Source organism: Euphorbia lathyris, chromosome 7 (genome assembly GCF_963576675.1).
Source record: "Euphorbia lathyris chromosome 7, ddEupLath1.1, whole genome shotgun sequence".
Lineage (NCBI taxonomy): Eukaryota > Viridiplantae > Streptophyta > Magnoliopsida > Malpighiales > Euphorbiaceae > Euphorbia > Euphorbia lathyris.
In genome coordinates, this window is record NC_088916.1 from 55,226,765 (window position 1) to 55,238,807 (window position 12,043).

A 12,043-nucleotide genomic window follows, 5' to 3' on the forward strand; every position below is an offset into this window, starting at 1 on the left:
CTTTCTGTATGAAGATGATGAGGACATTGAAGAAGAAGGCCCTTTGATTGCAGAAGAAGATTATAATGTTAATGTATCTCTTATTTTTAACTTTAACAATAATCTCTTTAAAAAATTTAATACAATGAACTCTCGGTTACTTGTGTGATGTCTCTGATAGCAGTCTTATGCATGCATTAGAATCTCCTAAGAGCATTTTCAACATAGATAACTCATCTTTAATTGACATTAATCTTGGTACACAAGAAACCCCTAAAAATGTTTCTATAGCTAATGATCTAACCTCTGAAGAAAGATGTGAGATAATAAAAGTATTAAGAAAACGTATGGGGGGCTTTCACAATTTCTTACGATGGGATGCCGGGAGTAGACAGAGAAATCACCAAACATCGTGTCCCTATCAATCCAAAGTTCAAGGAGGTCAAACAGAAGTTGACATGGCTTAGACCAGAATGGACTATGATGGTGAAGTATGAGATAACTATGTAGTTTACAGCCAAATTCATTGAGGTGGTTCAATACCCAAAATGATTGGCTAACATCGTTCCTATAGCGAAGAAGGATGGCAGACTCCAGGTCTGTGTTGATTTCTGAGATTTAAACAAGGCATATCTAAAGGATGACTTCCCACTTCCACATATTTAAGTTTTGATTGACAATGCAGCTAGAGCTGCTATGTACTCGTTTATAGACGATTTCTCCATCTATAACCGGATTCTTATGAATGTGTTTGATAAAGTAAAGACTTCTTTCATCATATAATGATGTATGTACTGTTATCGAATAATGCCATTTTGGTTGAAGAATGCAGGGGAAACTTACTAGACGGCTGTGACTGTAATTCTACATGACACGATCCATAAGGAGGTGGAGGTGTATGTTGATGACATGCTAGTTAAGTCCATGACTCACGAGGAGCATCTCGCTATCTTAGAAAAGTTCTTAAATCACATTGAGAAGTATAGTCTTCGGTTAATCCCAAAGAAGTGTGTATTTGGAGTTACATCCGGGAAGCTGCTAGGTCACATCATCAGCCAGAATTGTATTGAGGTGTATTCAGATCAAATCAAGGCAATCACCGATATGCATGCACCCAAGATAGAGAAGGAAGTATTGTCTTTTCCAGGCTCTCTTTAGCATGTCATCAGGTTTATTTCTCGCATTACAACAGTCTGTGAACCCATTTTCAAGTTGTTGAAGAAAGAATATCCAGTTTTGTGTAATGAGCAATGTCGGATTGCCTTTGAGAGGATAAAGAAGTATCTAATTCACCCAGTTGTCTGGATATATATTTCGGCCCCCTATAGTCATGTTAAGCCCAAAATATACCTAATATATCATTAGTAATTACATCAATATTGCTACGAATTTATGCTATTTATACCTGTTTAGAATGCTTTTACTCTCGAATATGTTTCTTTCTTGCAAGGTACCTAAATATTTGGTAAAATCCAAATAGGAACGAAAAGAGCTTAAAAATAGATTAAAAACCTTACAAAAGGAGTTAAAAACGACGAAGATCAATTACACCAAAACGAGGACAAAGACGAGGTTAGAAACAAAAGAAATGTCAAATTCTCGGTTGAGGAAACCAATTCTCGGTAGAGAATTTTATGAAAGCCGCGACCGAGAATCCACAATTCTCGGTCGCGACACGCGTTCTTCAGCAGCTCCTTCCCTTCGTCCGAAGACCAAATAAATGCTCCCCCATTCTCGGCCGAGAATTGCCATTCTCGGTAAGTGCAGAAATTCTGCCAAGTACAATGAACATATGTTAAATTCCAAGAAACGCGTTCGTTCGGGTGGATAAAGACGTCCTTTCACAACGGATACGATCCTTCACAATGGACACGACACTTCAACCACGACTCTTCAACATCTATAAATAAAGAGTTGATGGAGAGTTGAAAATATATAGAAGAAAGAGATTAGTATAGAACTTATGCAGAAATTCCGAGTCGAGTGATTCAGAATTTATATTACATTTATGTAAAAAGCAATATGATGTACACACATTGTTTATTCCATAATAACAAACACAGTAGCGTTTAGACATTGTTCATATTTAGTTTACATTTTGGTAGTAGATAGACCAGTCTCTATTCCGAAGATTCAGCGAGAAGATTGAGTAGAGAATCCGCCCCTGAGCCTGACAAACTCTAACGAAACCCAAGGAAAGGATTGACAACCCGTTCACTTGCACGCCGTCGAATGTTTTCATGCTCCTTGTTCTCTGTAAACTTGTATCAATTTATATTTCATCTAATAAAGTATGTTCTATTCGATAGATTTTTATGCAGCACTTTGGTAAAGGACCCGAAGTGGATTGCTGGTGTTTTCATTAAAACGTAGTTTAATTCAAAATCTTTACAAGGAAACTTTGTTGAACACTTAGACAAATTATTATCTCGAAAGAGTTTTAATTTGGTTAAGGTAGCGATCTAACCCGACCGTAGGAGGATTGACTACAGTTCAAAGCCTAAAAATTAGAGGTACCGTCATTTATTTCATCGTTATAATTTATACAAAGTTTAAAGTTGTTTTCTTTGCTTAATGCAAACGAATACATTTGTTTACTTTTCTAAAAAGTACTAAACGTTCCTGTCTTGCAAATTCACTCCTAAATCAGAAGTATTTTCTAAACATCTTCATACTCTAATCTAATTCTCATTCTAGCAATTTCAAAACCAAATCCGATTTAACGATTTTCCTTATTATAAATCTTAAAAGTATATTTAACCAATTCAAAATAAGTTTTTGTTAAAAAACGTTCCATGTGGGATCGATATCTTTTATTACTACAAGCGTATACCGTGCACTTGCGGAAATCGCTCAACAAGTTTTTGGCGCCGTTGCCGGGGAACGCCAAAATTTTTGAAAAAAATTTAGATTTTTCGTATTTTATTTCGAATACTTATTCAAACTTTTATATTTTATTTATTTCAAATTACTAACATATTTATTTTTCAAATTCTGTTTTGAAGGTGGTTTCGGTTCCTGCGAAATTTCAGGTTCATGAGCAGTTCTCGAAGTTCAGGCACGTCACCAGATCCTATTGACCCAGAAATTGAAAGAACTCTTAAAAAGAACAAGAAAGAAAAGAAAAAGAAAAACAAAACTCCATTAAAAACTAGAATTACCGAGCCAGAAGTTATGGCCACACTCATGGATTACGCTAGGCCAGGAGTGACCGGTGTAACAAACAGTATAGTTAGACCCCAAATTAATGCAAATCAATTTGAGATTAATCCAGCATTGCTTAATATGTTACAAAATAACGTAACATTTTATGGGTTACCTAACGAAAATCCTAACACCCATTTGATAAATTTTTTAGAAATTTGTGACACTTTTAAAATACCGAATGTGACTGCGGAAGCAATCAATCTTTGCCTTTTTCCTTTTACTTTGAAGGATCGAGCCAAAGAGTGGTTAACTTCTATGCCAGCCGCATCATTTGAGACTTGGGAGCAATTAGCCCAAACATTTTTATCAAAATTTTTTCCTTTAGCAAAAACCGCAAGAGTCATAAAAGAGTTAACATCTTTTTCTCAAAATGATAATGAAACTCTTTATGAGGCTTGGGAACGTTTTAAAGAACTTCAACGTTTATGCCCACACCACCAATTGCCCGCTGAACTTTTAATGCAAACATTTTATAATGGACTAAATCCTACAACTAGAGGTTCATTGGATGCTATGTCTGGAGGGTTATTCATGAAGAAAACATCGGCCCAAGCAAGAGAACTTTTGGAGGAAATGGCAATCAACAGTAGTATGTCGCCCGCGGAGCGTGGACACATACCAATAGCGAAACCATCATCCTCAACTACGTCATCAGTTAAAGGTATAGTGAATCTTGATCCAGTTGCGATGTTGCAAGCCCAATTTTCTGCCTTATCGCACAAAATTGATAGGTTTATGGCACCGTGTGATCCTAATGGTAAGCCAATCCAAACGGATGTGGATTATGAAGGTATGAGCGAAATTGAACAGGTAAATTTTATCCAGGGGCAAAATCAAACTAATAACCCTTATTCCAATACATATAATCCTGGATGGAGAAATCATCCTAACTTTAATTGGAGAGATAATAATAATAATGCTAATGCTAATCAAAATCGTACCACTAATTATCAAAATCAATCAAGAGATACGATTAGCACTTTATCTTCTAAAATCGAAAAATTTATTGATGCTATGAGCGGAAAAATAAGTAATCACGAAGATGGTTTTAAACGGATCGAGAATAAATTCGATCAGCTTATTAAAAACCAATCATCTAGCATCCATAATTTGGAGGTTCAAATTGGACAACTCGCTAAATCAATTCCATCCCGTAAAGAGGGAAGTCTTCCAAGCCATACGGAAGAAAATCCGAAAGAGCATGTAAAGGCTATCACTCTTCGTTCAGGGAAAAATTACTTAGGTCCGGAAATGCCCGGAAATTCAACTTTGCCAGGAACTGATTTACCAAAGTCCAAAGAAGATACATTAAACCAAAAAGATGCACAACTTGACTCTAGTACAAAAACTTTTGTACCCAAACCACCTTTTCCACACAAAGTCCGCATTAAGGACTATGACAAACAACTTTTAACATTTTTAGACAAACTTAAAAATTTGCATATTAATTTGACGTTTATGGATGCGATTACGCAAATTCCCAATTATGGTAAATTCCTAAAAGATTTAATTTCAAAGAAAATCAGTTGGGAAGGAATTTCATCCATTTTACTAACTGAAGATTGCAGTTCAATTGTGTCAAGTAATTTGCCCACCAAACTCAAAGATCCCGGATGTTTTACCATTCCGTGTAAATTGGGAGATATTGAATTCCCAAGTTGTCTTTGTGATTTAGGAGCAAGCATAAACTTGATGCCATTATCTATTTTTAATAAGTTAGGCTTAGAAGAAGATATCAAACGTACCAATATGGTTTTGCAATTAGCGGATCAAACCACTAAAAGACCATATGATATTATTGAGGATGTTTTAGTTAAAGTTGACAGATTTATTTTTCCTACCGATTTCGTGATATTAGATTTTGCATATGACGTTAATTGTCCGCTAATCTTTGGTAGACCGTTTATGAACACGGGACGTGCTCTAGTTGATGTGTCGGAAGGAAAAGTAGTTTTACGAATAGGAGACGATAAGATTGAGTTTGATATGAACCAAGCGATGAAATATCCTATGGAGGACTTCGCTTGTATGAAACTTGATTTAATTGAAGAATGTGTAAATGACATTGTTCAAAAAGAAGAAATAATAGAACCTATAATGAGTGAGGAACTAGAAGATAAGGACCCAGAGCCTTTGATTCGAGAAGATGGACCAGTTCCGCCTTCAATTATAGTTCCACCGAAATTAGAACTTAAAGAATTACCAAACCATTTGAGGTACGCTTTCTTAGGCGAAGGCGATTCTCTACCTATAATTATCTCTAACAAATTAACACAAGTTCAAGAAGAGAAATTGAAAGAAGTTGTTAGAAATAGGATAGGAAGTATGGGTTGGCAAATTTTAGACTTAAAAGGTATTAATCTGAGCATTGTAATGCACAGAATTCACTTAGAAGAAGATAAGCCGCCTAAAGCGGATAGACAAAGACGCCTAAATCCGAATATGAAAGAAGTAGTCAAAATTGAGATTACTAAACTTTTAGACAATGGAATCATTTATCCTATTTCGGATAGTGAATGTGTTAGTCCAATCCATTATGTACCTAAAAAGGGAGACATAACAGTTGTAAGGAATGACGAAGGTGAATTAATACCGACACGAACCACCACTGGTTGGAGGGTTTGTATAGACTATAGGAACCTTAATAAAGCAACTAGGAAAGATCATTTTCCTCTACATTTCATTGATCAAATGATCGAAAGAATAGCTGGTCATGCTTTCTACTGTTTTCTAGACGGTTATTCCGGATTCTTTCAAATATATATTTACCCGGATAACCAAGATAAAACAACCTTCACATGTCCTTACGGAACATTTGCATATAGGAGAATGCCCTTTGGTTTATGTAACGCACCTGCAACATTTCAACGTTGTATAACTGTGATTTTTAATGATTTCATTGAAGATATCATGGAAGTTTTTATGGATGATTTTTCAGTTTATGGAGATTCTTTCGATTCGTGCCTAAAAAACTTGGATAAAGTTTTGTCTAGGTGTGAAGAAACAAATTTAGTATTAAACTGGGAAAAATGTCATTTCATGGTTGACGAAGGAATTGTTTTAGGTCACAAAATATCTGAAAAAGGATTAAAAGTGGATAGAGCAAAAACTTCAGTAATAGAAAAATTACCCCCTCCAACTACTGTTAAGGGAGTAAGGTCATTTTTAGGACATGCCGGTTTTTACAGAAGAATTATTAAGAATTTCTCTATAATTTCCAAACCACTTACTAATTTTCTCATAAAAGAGTCAACTTTTGATTTTAATGAAGATTGCGTTAAAGCTTTCGAAACATTGAAAACAGCTTTAGTCAGTGCACCTATTATTGCTAAACCCGATTGGGATTTACCTTTTGAAATTATGTGTGATGCAAGTGACTTAGCTGTCGGATGTGTTTTAGGTCAAAGGAAGGATAAGAAACTTCATGTCATTTATTATGCAAGTCACACACTTTCTGGTGCACAATTAAACTACACCACAACAGAAAAAGAAATGTTAGATGTAGTCTTTGCATGCGATAAGTTTAAGTCATACTTGTTAGGTTCAAAAGTTATTATTTATACTGATCATGCAGCTTTAAGGTATTTATTTGCTAAAAAAGATGCAAAACCATGTCTAATTAGATGGGTTTTACTGCTACAAGAATTTGATATAGAAATTAAAGACAAAAAGGGAGTCGAAAACCTTGTCGCCGATCATCTATCAAGGCTTGAAGATGAAAACGGTCCTATAGGTGAAACTAATGGTATACGAGATGATTTTCCCGATGAATATCTCTATCAAATTGAAAGTGTCATGTCACCATGGTACGCGGATTTTGCAAACTATCTTGCAGCCAATATTGTTCCGGAAGGATTAACTTTCCAATAAAAGAAGAAATTTTTCTTTGACATTAAACAGTACTTTTGGGAAGATCCTTTCTTGTTCAAAACTTGTGGTGACGGGATAATTAGGAGATGCGTTGGTGAAAATGAATATGAATCCATAATGTCGGAATGTCATTCTAGCTCTTATGGAGGACATAATGGAGTTAGCAAGACAGTAGCTAGAATATTTGAACGTGGTTTCTTTTGGCCTACGATGTTTAAAGACGTCCGCTCATTTATTACTCGTTGTGATAAGTGCCAAAGAACAGGAAATTTAGGAAGGAAAGGTGAGATGCCCCTCACAACCATGTTAGAAGTTGAAGTCTTCGACATGTGGGGAATAGATTTCATGGGACCTTTTCCTCCTTCGAATGGTAAAACTTACATATTAGTCGCCGTTGATTATGTTTCAAAGTGGGTTGAAGCAATTGCAACCCCGACAAACGATTCTAAAGTAGTTGTTAGTTTTCTTGACGATATATTTTGTAGATTTGGTTGTCCAAGAGTCATCATTAGTGATGGCGGTACCCATTTTATAAACCAAAGTTTTGATATACTTATGAAAAATATGGAGTACGCCACCGCGTCTCAACGCCATACCATCCTCAATCAAATGGTCAGGCGGAGATATCAAATAGAGAACTCAAATGGATTCTAGAGAAAACAGTTTCATCTTCAAGAAAAGACTGGTCTTGTAAACTCAATAATGCGTTATGGGCATACCGTACTGCATTTAAAACACCAATATGAATGACTCCATACCGCTTAGTGTATGGGAAGGCATGTCATTTGCCAGTCGAATTAGAACACAAAGCCTATTGGGCTATTAGGGAACTTAACTTTGATTTACGACAAGCAGGTAAGAAACGTTTACTCGACTTAAATGAGTTAGATGAGTTACGTCATCTATCTTATGAAAATGCGAAGATATATAAAGAAAAAGTGAAAAAATGGCACGATGCCAAGATTAAAGTCAAACACTTTAATATTGGGGATAAGGTGCTGTTATTTAATTCACGACTTCGTTTATTTCCAGAAAAACTTAAGTCCAGATGGATAGGACCGTATTTAGTCGTCAAAACATTCGATTATGGTTCTTTAGAACTTGAAGGACCTAACGGAGTTCGTTTCAAAGTTAATGGTAATCGATGCAAAATTTATTACGAAAATATTTCAAATATAGGAATTAAGTTCGTAAGAAGATTATCCGAAGTATAATTCGTTTAGTTTTTCTAACACAGTTTATTTTGTTTTATTTTGTTTTAAATTTTTGTTCACTTCCATTTTTCATTCTTAATTAATTAATTATTAAATTTTTTTTAATTTACACATGCCATTTTTATGATTAGATGACTTTATGTTATGATTTAGATGCATAAAATATGTTTATTGCATGATTTTAGATTTGATTTTAGGCAATTAGTTCAAAATTGAAGTTTCAGGCGATTCTCTGCCAAGAATTTGGAATTCTCGGTCGAGAATTCTCATTTTCCAAATTGTCCAAATAGGTTAGGTTTTTTCTGAACTTACCGAGAATATTTTATTCTCGGCCGAGAATCGGAAAATGGGTTTCGACGCCTGATTTTCGCAAGGGAATCAGCGTGTCGCGACCGAGAATTTTGAATTCTCGATCGCGACACGCGTTATTTCTGCACCATCAGACCGGAATCATCTTCAACCTGTAGACAAAACCTTTCATAAACGAAAAATTAAGTTTCTTCAATTCAGAAAGGATAATTTTATTCCTTTTCGCATCAAAACAACACCTCATTTCATCCTAAAATCTTATAAATAAGTCCTTGAGGATCATGGTTCTGTTACATTCTTTTTCATCTTTATCAGATCAATTTTCTGATTTTCTTCAAACAACCATTTTTCCTAAGTTACAGACACCTTGTTTCTTAAGTTCTTTACCATGCCTACCAAACACAAAACCTCAAAGAAAAATGCTGCTTCAAGCAACAAACGTTTAGACTTGTCCAAACGATATGGTGCGCCATTTCCTATCTTCAATCACGATGAAGGAAGGCGCTACTGGAGGCTCCGTTATACATTCTTTGTTGGAATGTTATATATGGATGACTTCTTGAATGATAACTTGGAATAAGCGATGACTTGAGTCGCTATTTGGAACGCTTAGGGTGGACGAAATTTGCCAAAATGCGATTTCCAATCATTGGCGATTGGATTCTGGAATTTTTTTGTACCGTTCGTTTCATTAACAAACGATGGGTCCGTCTTAGTTTTCGTCGAGATGGCGAAATCTTTACTTTTGGCTATCCAGAGTTGCAGGCCTGGTTTGGTTTTCCCCCGAGGGATACAATCAAGCGTCATCCTGGCAAAGACATGACATCCACTGACATTTGGAGAATGCTTACTGGTTTTTGGCGTTTCAATCCTAGACTCGCCTACAATCATTCCTTTCACTCCAACTCCATGCTGTATTTACACAAATTTTTGTGTCACAGTTTGTTCGGTCGCACATTTAGTAGTGTGGTCCGTGACACCGATTTATATGTTCTTGGAGATATATTCCAAGGAAATACGGTTGATTCTTCAAAAATTCTGATGGAGGGTCTTGTCGCCGCTTCTCGATCCAAGGATAAAAAAATTGGGTTCGGCAATATAATCTGTGGAATAATTCTCGGTACCAAGGGTACCATTGATGTTCCTTGGAGTGATAATGAATTCTTCCCAACGATAGATTATGAGTTTTTAGAGTTTGAAGGACTCGTAAAACGTGTCTTTCGTGCAGGCCTGCATTTTCTTTCTGCACCGGACCGTCAAGCTTTCGTGCAGTTAAAAATTGACCACTATAGGGCCACTGAAATCCCGCTTGATAGGGATGAATATATAGAATAGTTTAGGTTTTTAATTTTATTTTGTATATATTTTTCTTATTTTGTTGTAATTGAATTGTTTTCTTTTTATATATTTTTGTATTTGTACATATGTGTTCTATTAATAACGTATATTTTCTATTCATCTTAGTTCATTTATTTTCTAATAGTTAAATATATTGGTTAAATGACGATAATTAAATGTTTAGATTAATCTAATATGATTTCTTATTCAACACATATTCCCACTTCACAAACTTAATTCATTGGATTCAATACATTAAGTTTTCATTCAAATTCATTCAATTGATTAAATTCATGTCTTTAATATGTATTAATATGAACTTAATATGCACTTAATATGATTCTTTGAACTTGTATGCATAAATGAGCATTAAAGTTTCATTAATTCTTCATATCCCATTTATTACCCTTTAATTCCAATTACTAAGGCTAAACCTTTGATTTTCCTTGCAATAAATGCCATTTATTTTAGTTTTTAAGTGCAGGTACAGTTTATATTAAGTTCAGGACACAAATTACCAACAAAATTGCACAAACCAAGTCAAAAGGCACCTAAAAAGCCATTTTTGACCAATTCTCTACTGAGAATTTAAAATTCTCGGTAAGTCCAGCAAAAACGGCCGAATTCAGAGCAATTTTTTCTCTGAAATTCGCATGCCGCGACCGCGGATTCGCATTCTCGGTCGCGACACGCGACCTGCAGGCACTATTAATTCCAATTTTTGCCCAATTTCAAGCCTATTCCTATTCCTCTTCTACCTCTACATCTCCCTATTTTACCCTATATAAACCTACCCCTTACACAAACCTCACATCACCTCACTTTTTACCCAATCCCCTACTCTAAACTCTTCCCCATAAATCACTTTTACTCTTCCCAATTTATTCTTTACCCTCTCTTCTCTCTTCTCAATTTATTACCTCATTTTACACCTTTCAATTCATCTTCATCCTTTGCTCTTCTCTCTTTTTCACTTCTTCTTCTTCTTTACACAATCCTAGCCACCACCATTACCATGCCTAGACAAAAGCATGTTGGTCAAAAACCTCCGGTTACGGAAGGTAATCGCCTTCGTATTCATTGCAGAGCCTATTTCGATATCAAAACGGAGGAGGAAGCCGCTCGATTTCTTCACTTTTCCAATTCCAAGCGCGAGTTTGTGGATATGCACTTCCTTGACTTCGATTCGGTAAGAGCGTTAAACTTCTCTACTAGAATTGATGCTTTTATTGAGGCTTTGGGTTAGCAAGAGTTCGTTTCTATGCGTTTTCCCCGTATCTATGAATACATGGTGGAGTTTTTGGTCACTTTGACCATGAACAAGAAGAAGACATCAATCTCTTTTAGGAATAATGGTGTGACTTACACCATAGATTATGAGGCAATGGGAAACATGTTTGGTTTCCCTACTACTGATTTTTATGATAAGCCTAAAGATTTTGATAATGATTCTGTTTGGCAAACTCTTTCGGACCAAGACTATTTTAACTCCAAAAACACTTCAAGCAAGTTGATTAAGGACAATTGTGTGTTCTTCTTTCACAAATATTTGAGTTTTTCCTTGTTTGGTCGTGTTGAGAGTTCGAAGATTCAAGTTCGGGATTTGTTTGTTTTGGATAGTTTGTTTAAAGGTTTGAGGGTTGATAGCATTGGTATGTTGTTTGACAATTTGTTCCGTGCTTCGAGGGCTCACACAAATCAAGTCCCTCTCTGTAATTTTATCACGACTATTGTTTTGGGAGCACGGGGTGAATTGGCTGATTATGACATGACCACCTACCATGGGTATATTCCAATTTTGGACATCTCGGCACTTGAGCGGGCTCACTTGTTGCTTACTTTGGTTCCTCCTGTCTTTATTTCATATGCTTCCCGTATTGCCCATCTTCGTGGCACTATGGGTGGAGGAGCTTCAAGTTCTCAATTTGTAGGTACCGAAGAAGGAGGCGTGGCGGAAGGTGAGGAAGATGCACCGCAAGCTCAACCACAACCCCAAGCACCTCAAGAGGATGATCCCGTGGATTTGAGGAGGATTTTGAACCAAATCAATTCCAATAATCGCCAAATGAATTTACGAATTGATGATTTGGTGGAGAACAATATGGTGATGAATGACAACCTCAATA

The 12,043-nt window shown here is 35.9% G+C and overlaps 1 non-coding gene across 1 annotated transcript; it reads right to left on the reverse strand.

Moving 5' to 3' along the window:
* Window positions 1–3,522: 3,522 nt before the first annotated feature.
* On the reverse strand, window positions 3,523–3,629 carry LOC136201826 (small nucleolar RNA R71). The gene has a single exon (XR_010674165.1). It is a non-coding gene; the product is annotated as a small nucleolar RNA R71 (small nucleolar RNA).
* Window positions 3,630–12,043: the final 8,414 nt, after the last annotated feature.